General features: G+C 38.5%; 1 long non-coding RNA gene across 1 annotated transcript; it reads left to right on the top strand.

Annotated features, from left to right (window-relative positions):
- Window positions 1-2,299: 2,299 nt before the first annotated feature.
- LOC121070452 lies at window positions 2,300-9,106 on the top strand. Its single transcript, XR_005820089.1, has 2 exons — window positions 2,300-3,441; window positions 8,816-9,106. It is a non-coding gene; the product is annotated as an uncharacterized LOC121070452 (long non-coding RNA).
- Window positions 9,107-10,221: the final 1,115 nt, after the last annotated feature.

Raw genomic sequence — 10,221 nt, forward strand, 5'->3', positions numbered from 1 at the left:
CAAGACTTTATGTTGAAAAAGAAAAAGAAAAAGAAAGAAGAAAAAGGAAGAAAAAAAAAAGACCTTGTCCTAACTGGAGCTGTTTGCAGCTACTGTAATATAAATAATATGTAGCCCAGACGTACAATGAACTGAGGGACTGCCAGTACTTTATAGGCCCACACACTTGGAAGGGGGTGGAGGGGGCAGGAAGTGATGAGGAAAGGGGGAAGGCAGAGCTCCACCAGCTAAGGCGGAGGTGGCTCAGCGGTTCCCACTGCTGCCTGCCCTGCTCAAGGCTGCCTTTGTGCACGCATGGAGATGTGGCAGCTGCTCGAGGCCAGCTACAGGGCTCTTAACACACTCATTGAGATTTTGTTGTGATTAGCCTGAAAATATTCTCAATTTAATGACAAATAGCAAGGAGGCAGTAAAGAAAGTGAGTAAAAAGTTTTTATTGAACATAGTAGTTACAAGCAGGATCGTGTCAGTACCAGGAAAAAAAAAAAAAGGGGGGGGGGGGTGGTTGGAAAGCAGGTTAGATGCATCTCATAGCATCTCAAAGGATGAAGAAAAATAATTACTTGTGATCACCAGTTGGTTTCATTCACTTCTACAATCTTGTACACACACACACTAGACCCAATTGTGTTCTTTTTAAATTTAAAGCAAAAAATCGTTTTAATGAGTCATCAGCCAGAAGAGACATGAACTCTTTCAGTGAGTAGGAACACAACAGTTTTTCCGCAGGATTCTTTGAAAGTCTCCTTCGTCTGGCTGAACCCTCACATCTGGCAGTAGCTCACTTCTGCTGACTCCAAGACCCACATCCAGGACATGAATATTCATCGTGTTACTCATGCTGCATTCCTTTCCCTCTGATGTGTTTAGCTCTGAGTACCAGGGAGACACTCCAGAGCAGCTGTGGAGTTTTTGCCAGCTCTTGCTAGTTGGGCTAAGCAGGAAATGATTTTCCTGTCCCATGTAACTTTCCAGTGTGAGGCTTTCTTTTTTTTTTTTTTTTCCCCTTCTTCTTCTCCTCTCTCTCTCTGTCTCTCTTGGTCTGTCTCTCTGTCTGTCTGTCTCCCACTCCCTATTCTCTTTTAGGACAAAATCTTGACTTAAGTGTTAGGTTTTCAGTGAAGAAAACCAACAATAACCCTTACCCTCCCTAAACAAAGCTAAAAGAAATCAAACCAAAAAATAATTCCCAAATCAAGAATGAAAAATTTTCTGTGGTTCCCGCCACAGATCTAAACTCTGATTTTTCACACATAGAAAGAATAACCTATCACAAAGTTATTTTTTATTTCGTTAAATATTTTATTTCAGTAAATTTTATTTCAGCCCCCTCCCTTCCTTACCCACTTGAATTTCCAGCTTCTCTCTGAGAGCTCATTTTCCCAATCAAAGATTCACTGAAACTGTTGTATTTTCAGATTTTTAAAAATATACTGTTTCAACTAACTTATTTGTACATAAACAAACATAAATTCTTGCCTAGCTTTTCCTACAGCATTATTTAGACTCCTAAGAACATGTGGGGAAACTGGGGGGAAGTACTACAAACCTAGCAAGCACTTTGAAGAGCTTTTACTGCACAAGTAGGACAAAACAAGTCTACTTGCTGGTGGAGAAAATTCTCTCGTCTGTTGGAACATCTCCCATGGTTACTTTCTTCATTTCTCAAGAGGAACACAACTGTAAACACAGTGATTGATATGATTTCTACAGTCTCTTTGCGATATAAGTTGTTGCATTCAGAAAGATGCTGTACAGCTCCCACAGTTGTCTACTGGAGCTTATAATCAGTGGGGAAAAGATGGTAGCAGTTAGCTCCTCCCTCGTGATTGAATAAAACATGGGCTCCCCATTAAATACCCTCTGTGACTGTAAGCAGGACGGGGGCTGCTGTGCAAGCTTGGCTCAGTGCACGACCACTGACCCAGCCAGCAGGCCTGGCAGCCAGCCCCAGCACAGACAGGAATGGGAGGCCTGTGAGAGGCTGGCAGTTCAACACTTGGCAGGTTTTGAATGCTCCCAATGCATAAATAACACCAGCCTTGAAACAAGTAATTGATTGCTATTATTAATTATAACTACTAGGCATGCAGACTAGAGGAAAGTGAAGATGTTTCCATAAGAGGAAGGGCCAATTTGCTTTAAGTCATAGAAAACCAGAGTGCCTTTCTTTAAAATCTTACTGCCCGTAGGAGTAGCTATTAATGCTAGATAAGATGGAAGTGAACCTATTAAATACATGTAACTCTTCACAGAAATAAGCAAAAACCCTCAGTAGCTTAGTCATTGTCAGGTTAATGTTTACTTTTAAGAGATGAGTTTAATGTTAAAGGAGGTGGCTTCTATACAGGAACCACTGTACTTGGAAGAATAAATAAATCTATTTTTATCTTCCATCAGTAAAGATGTTTCCCATTACAGCAACACATATACCTTCATATATACGTTTGACTTAGTCAAATATTTTTTATGGCACTAAGATGTTTGACATTAAGATATTTGTGTATAACCTGAGCTATGAAGTATATTTTAATATTTCATTAAAATTCCATTTGGAGAACATATCACATTTTAAAAAATCATTTATTATCTTGATTGATGGCATTTTAGTAAGCACTGGTTGAGTTTAAAACCAAAATATAATCTTAGACCTAAGGAAGCAGACTGTGCAGGCCGAACTTTTTGTAGCTTCCCACAAACTGCCTCAGTATTTTTTGGCAGCAGTTTTGTGAAACCCACCACAAGGAACAGATCAAACATATCTTTAAAATATGTAGCCCGATAGAAATTGTGATTATATATGTAATTATATTTGTGAGAGATAAAATAGATATTAAGTGACTGAAAACATTAAATAGTAGATTGCCAATGTATTAAATCATCTGTGTGAGAAATGAAAATACATTATAGAGGGAGACATGTTTCCATTCTGTCTGTGACTGAAAGAAGCTTAACCAATGCTTTATGAGTTTGAAAAACAAACTATATGAACAGTGTGTGAAACATGTATGTCAGTGATGTACAGTAGTAGCTGAAAGAAAACGAAGAGGTTTTAAAGCAGTTGGTTGATACACACTTGAAAAAAGCAAAAGAAATGATAATCAAAAACAGCTGAACTTCCTAATCTCTTTTGTAGGTCCTGCATCTTGTGAGTACCTGTGAGAAAAGACTCCTTAACATTTAGAAAACTAAATCTTGCTAGCTGCCAAGATTTCCATTATAAGAAATGTCCAGACTATTACAAACCCCATCTATTCCAGACACCTATCTCAGAATGAATTAAATCCTCCTCTAGAAGTGACTCTAGAAGTGCTCTTGATTACAGGAATAAGACCAAACACCAGTTTTATACTGAACAATTGGATTTTGAATGGCTGCAATCAGTCAAAACAAATGCTGTCCCCAGCTTGTATGAAGTGTACAGAAGTGACTGGAGTCAGGGTAAGAGAGTTCAGCTTTCCACGTTCTTACTGCTGCTGCTTTGTGAGACTTTATGACTTTCTTCTCAGGACTGTTCGACTGTATCCAGAAGGCATGTAGCTTAGAAATTTTTGTTCCACCTCTGAAATGCCTAAATGCTTCCTTTTGAACTACATCTTTTCCCCTTCCCTTCCCTTCCCTTCCCTTCCCTTCCCTTCCCTTCCCTTCCCTTCCCTTCCCTTCCCTTCCCTTCCCTTCCCTTCCCTTCCCTTCCCTTCCCTTCCCTTCCCTTCCCTTCCCTTCCCTTCCCTTCCCTTCCCTTCCCTTCCCTTCCCTTCCCTTCCCTTCCCATTCCTTGCCTTGTTTTGCCTTGCCTTGCCTTGCCTTGCCTTGCCTTGCCTTGCTTTGCCTTGCCTTCCCTTGCTTTGTCTATCCCTGCCTTGCCTTGCCTTAACTTGCCTTGTCTTGCCTCTCCCTTTCCCTTTTTAATTCTTAGTTAACATGGATGACATTGGAATGCAGCTTGGATAGAACTGAAGTAGGTCAAGAGAGCAAGGACACGTCAAAAAAATCCCTCTCTCCTTCCAGTACATAAACTTGCATACGGTGCTTTATTTTAGAGATAAGTTCGGATGCAGACTCCTTGGCCATTATCAGGTATAAAACAATTTTCCAGACTGAACCAGGGCCTATTGCTCGGGCACTCCAGCACAACTTGATCCCTTGTTCAAAAGCTTGATAGAGGATCATGTGCAAGGCGCTTCCAGGAGCATGGCACAGCCCAAGTGAATAAGTGAAGTGTTGCCATGTTCTCGCCCTTCATCACGAGTGTTTTTCAGCCTTGAAAACTCGAGGTACAAAGAGCCTGGTCACATAAGAGCTTCAGTGAGCTTGGTGTCTACATTCCCTAACTTCCTGGAGAAGAAACCTTGTTAATCTACTGAGGAGCGAGAGTAGCTCATCATTCTCCCGTGGGTATGGGGCAAAATATGATAGTCCTAAAACTGAATCAAAAAGCATTTCAAGAAATTATTCAATATTCTGTGAAAGTTCTTGCTAGTGTATGTGCCCAAGTAATTCAGATGCAAAAAATGTATCATATCTGCGTTATTTCTATGATATTTCTCATAGACCCCAGATGTTCCTTCTGATCAATGATGATGATGGCAATAGTTACTACAGCAGGGATAGCTGGGAAAGTTGTTATTGTGAGGCGAGAAGTTCACAATAACGAACCACACCCCTCTCTGACAGCGTGCACTGAGTACACAGTACACCACAAGCTAAATTTGTACTTTCCTCAAGTTGGTTTTCAGTTTTTTTTTTTCTTCCTCTGGCTTAAAGCCATTACATGTCTTATTTGAGGTTTTGATCTGTTCTCACTAGAACTGCCACATGCTTATAAGAATCTACATGTTATTTAGATAGGGCATGCAAAATTCAGGGCAGTGCAGTAATGGCTGAATGTGGGTTATATGAAACTCTTAGGCTTTCCAACATGGCATTTCCCTACCCCCATCAGCCCCCCTCCCACACTTCATCCTTAAGATCAGGCTTAGCTCACATTTCTTTTTAGAAAGCAGAACTTGAAGCCAGGTATTTTGCCACAAACATTTGCAGGCTTACAATCCAAGCAGTCGTAACTGAATGCTGTCTCTCACATGGAAAACAAATTCTGTACATGCTGTACATTCTTCAGTGCAAAATAAAATCCAGATGGCCTTTATTAAAAAAAAAAAGAAAAAAGTAAAAAAAAAAAGTGGGGCAAACAGATGAAGAGACAGAAGTCCTTTCTTACTCACATGTATCTCTAAACCATGCCAAAATAAAGTAACTGGCAGAATGCTCTCATTACTGTCCAAAGGATTATGAGATTACATTGAATTATGAGATAACAATACAAGAAGAAACCTTCTCCTTTTAAAAAATAAAAGGATATTAGCAGATAAAAATCAAATAAGTATAGGTGTTTATCATTTTGCAGTCCAATAGTCAGCCTTTAAAGCAGAGCTGGCCAGCCTGGGATGTGGAAAAGCCAGGTCTGATGAAGAACAGAGGTTGCTGTCTCAGGACACCAAAAAAAAAAAAAAAAAAAAGGCCATTTTCAGTGGAAAATGCAGACATTCTGTTCTAGACAAAGGCCAAGATGGAACACTCTAGGGCTCTCAGGGTTCTTTGTCAATTTGTTTCAAAACAAAACAATCAGATTTCCACCTTCTTTTGTGTTGTATAGAAAACCAGTAGCTGATGATCAATTGATCACCCTCTTCCTGCCACTGTGTCCAAAAAACAAGAATAAGAAAAGTTATCCAGTAACAGTTTAAAATTCATTCAAGTTTATCAGAAAAATCACTCATTAATTTATGCAAATAATGAAGACAGGCATTCATTTTCAATTTTCATCAATATTAGACAGAGAATTATTTTGAAATATATTTTGCCATCTTTTTGTCTAACTTTATACTTTTTTTTTTTTTTTATTTCTAAGTTAATCTCCCTTACCCTCTTTTCTGTCTTCTCCCATTTTGCCTTTAAAAGGGAGGAAAGAAGAGGAAGATCAAAGGAAATATATATGTGAAAAGGATACTTTTTTACGTTTAAATTTATTTTAAAAAATAAAAAAGATTGGGAGTTTTTGGTTGTGAAACGTTCAGTTTTTCAACTACACCCTCCCTTATGCTAGGAAAGTTTTGATCTAAATCTATTAACAGCTTTGAAGATGAGTCAAGCATTCAGTCCTCAGAAATTAACTTTAATGAAGTCCAAGTACTAAAAATTTCATTTAGGTGGGGTGGGAGGAGAAAGGAAGGGATCTGTATGTTCCAGTGTGGCAAGAGAATTACACAAATTAGGAAACTGCCATGGATACTGACTATTGTTACACAGCTTGCCATATTCTTTCAGTCAACATGAGTTTGCTTTAGACTAAACAGACATACAATAAAAACAACAGAGAAGTAAAAATTTCAAAAATAATGTAGTGTGTCATCAAGAGTATGTAATTCTGCTCTTCCATTACAATAAAATCAGTATGGACTGAGCACATCATGCTAGCAAATGGGACTCTCCTGGACATTTAAATATTTTCATACTTTGCAATTGTCTGTGTAACAGAACAAAGTATCAGGGAGTCAAAGAAAGCTAAACACCACGTTTAGAATCTATAGAAATGAAACTCTAATATCTGAAATATGAATGAGTTTCTGGCATAATGAGGTAGGAAGATAATGAGACAATATTGTAGATTTATATCTAGCACAACCTTTTTTTTCTGACTGCTGAGGGTGACTCATTCCTAGAACACAGGTCAGAGCTCCAATCACCAAAAAAATGTTAAACAATTCAACTTAATTACTGTTCTAAACTCTGATAAATAATTGCTAATAGTTCCCAGCTGACTTTAAGGCACATAGAAAAAATGAATAATGTAAAATATAATAAATAGTATTTAAAATACTATTAAGAAAAATATTACACAAAAACTCTACCCTGGTTCTTCATGAAAAAATGTTTCCTGCCTTTGCAGTTGTGCTTTTAAATATAAGGTTTCAAAATACCGTGTTCTGTTCTGTCTTCTATTGCAGATATGTTAACATTTTTCCATGAGCATTCTTTTTTTTCCCTGAGAACTGATTTCTCTGTCTCTGCAGTGCAACTATCAGTGACCAATAAGGCCTACTGTGTGGGTAAATGCCATACATCTTATAGATGTAAAGCATAAACACCAACTGTTTTCAAAAACAGTATTACAAAAGTGGGTTACTGAATGAATGGATTTAATACTAGGAGTTTTCAAGCCTCACTTCCATCACTTATGGCCATCATATGTGTCTTCAGAGCTTTGTAAGAACGGCAGTAGAGAAACCCGACAGCAAATAAACCTGACAACAGATAAACAGCAAGCAGTGCTCCAGCTCTGAAATTAATGATTGTCTGGCTCTCAGTTATTGCTGAAACAGTAATGTGTGTGCTACAGTAATGTGTATGAGACAGTGGGGCTGGTATCAGCTTAAAAGCTATCCACTGTTTGGACCTCATATCCTACAGAGGTCCATCGTATTCCCCAGGGTACGGCTAGATCCAACAGGAATGTCCAAATCTGTACTTTGTCCTGCTCTGGCTATCATCTCTTTTTACCTGAGGGAGAAGCTCAATTCCCAGCTAGCTAAGTAGTTTATTGTAAACATCATGGGCTGTGTATCTTTGTGAGAGAATTGCTTTCCTTCCAGCTTTTCCTCTGAGTTCATGAAATGTACCACAGAGGTCCAAACACTATAATAAAGGAGAGCTGCCTTGCCCTTTTTGACAAATTAACTTGTTGTTTGATCCAAAACATTGTAGTTTTTCCCTATTTTAAAAATAAAATACAGGCTTAGAAGACTTTCTTTCCCTCAAAAAATGCCTAAGTGCCCTCCCCATATATATGTGTGTATAAAAACCAGCCACTTTTCAGCAAGGACATGCCCTAAAGCTGCGTCACTTGGTCAGTCAGTCCCTGGGGCTCATGGCGCTGCCTGTCATGGCAATGTGCTCTCTCAGGCTGTGCTCTTACAGTGCAGCCCTCAGCAAGTGGTTGTCCCCACCATCGGAAATGCAGGACCTACAGTGAAAGAAAGATGTCCAGCACCAGTCTCAGGCAATCTGAGGCTGTTTCTGGCTTTGCCTGCCAAACGGCACTCCCGCACACTCTGCAGGATTGCTGCTGCCCCCACATCCACATCACTGCCCTTCTCCATCAGATGCTGGAGGACAAAGCCAGGGATCCCACTGGTAGCCCCAGGGCAGGTAGGCAAGATCCAGAGAGCTCAGGAGGCAACAAGCAGTGTTTACTAGAGAGCCCAGAGACTTCTTGCCTGAGGGAAACAGCACAAGACTGTAGCTAAATGCCATCAAACAGCTAGAAATAGTGGCTTTTATTTGGGTCAGAGGTCACTTATCTCTAAATTGGCTGCTGGGAATGAGAAAACAAAAACAAGAGCTGTGAATCACAGGTGAGGGAGGGAACACTGTAGAGAGCTGTAATGAATTCTTCTGTGCTGCTTATACCCTCCAAACTACTCTTGGCATGTAGTTTATGAAGCAAATGAGTGGTGATATTTCTATGTCTGGATACTTACTTAGCCAATATTAGCAAACCAGCATAAGCTCAAACACATCATTGCGCTGTTTGGTGTGCTCAGACCACAGACTGTCAGAGCAAACAGCAGTGAAAAGATCTGATTGCACACTCCCTAATGAGTCTGCCAGCTACGTGCTCTCAGACACCTCTCACGTGCATGCAAGCATTTACTGGTAAGGAGTAAGTAACAAATTGTCTCTTGAGGTCTGCAAGTGATCCTTAGTTTTGACAGAGCTTAACAAACCAATGGCTAATTCAGACCAATATTTCTTCTAGATTATCAGATAGAAGATCTCCTCAAAACTCCAAAGGTGCCCTGAAAGCACTCCTCAAACCTACACAGATATGGGGAAGAAGAAGCTCAGAATGCTACTGCTTTATTTTTAATGGAGGGAAAAGAAGATGGGAAAGAGCAAGACTTCTCTTCCCTGCCTGAAAATGTCTCTACCCCCACCTAAAAAGTCTCTACAGAACACCCCAACCTGTAAACTGTGTACGATGCAGGCAATTCTGAAACTTCCCATTGAAGCCATGTCACTGATAAAAACAAGCTGCCTTAACAGCAAATGACATTTGCATGTTTTTTTTTTCTTTCTTTCTTTTTTTCCCCCCTATTTACATAATGTATTAAATTTATTTTTCTTTCAAGAAGTCTAATAGAAACTAAATGGTTAGAGGATGTGCAGAAAACAAGCATTACAGAAATATACACCTGGAGTGAATTCCTCTTTATGTAAGGCAGAAAGTGATATACCTTTTCAACAATTCTTGGTGTGGGGTTTCTTTTTGGTATATCATTACATTACCCATTCTTTTCCTGTGTACTCAAACTCCATGTTTTCTGTAACATTGCTCATTCATATTCCATGCAAGCCCATCTATTTTTGCTACAGTTTCTTTTGTTGAACATAGTATTCCAGACAAGGACACATCATTGATTTATACAATATTATCAGTCATTTGATAACATTTCTGTGCCTTGTTTAATATTATTGGAAGTTGTTTGTTTTTATTAATGGAATTATGTCTTCAGCACACATATTTACTGGAGAATCCATTCTGGCTGATAAGATACCTTTGTGCGTGTATAAAGTTATTTTAGATCTCTGACGTCCTTCTTCAATCTTGTGTTTATCAACCCTGAAAATTTATTTTGATGACACATTCAGCAAATACAGAATTCTCTGTTTTACAGAGACATTAGTATTGTCTGGCAAAGCTATTATTTAACATAACAAGGAGAAATATATATATATTTATTATTTTTTATTTGAAAATTAAGTTATATTTTGGTGACTAAGTGCATTTTAAGGAGCCAGGCAAAAGTGTTGTAAGCTTAGCACCCTAAGTTTTGTGATTTGTTTCAGATAAGGAACACAATGAAATTTTTGAAGAATCTTGAAGAGTTTGATGGAATTAATATGAGACTTTATTTTATTTTATTTTATTTTATTTTATTTTATTTTATTTTATTTTTATACTTTACTAAGCATTAGATGAGGTCTTGAGACAATGAGGTTGTCATCTGTAGTGAAAATCTGTACTTTTATATTTAAATATTCTGTGAGAAAGCAGAGTGCCAGCAGTAATTATTCACTGTAAACATATAAGTTCTTCTAGAAATCTTTTATAATTTAATGAAATTAGTGGATTCGCTATGGATGACTGCAGTGTCAGAACAG

Source organism: Cygnus olor, chromosome 1 (assembly GCF_009769625.2).
Source record: "Cygnus olor isolate bCygOlo1 chromosome 1, bCygOlo1.pri.v2, whole genome shotgun sequence".
In the NCBI taxonomy this organism is placed as follows: domain Eukaryota; kingdom Metazoa; phylum Chordata; class Aves; order Anseriformes; family Anatidae; genus Cygnus; species Cygnus olor.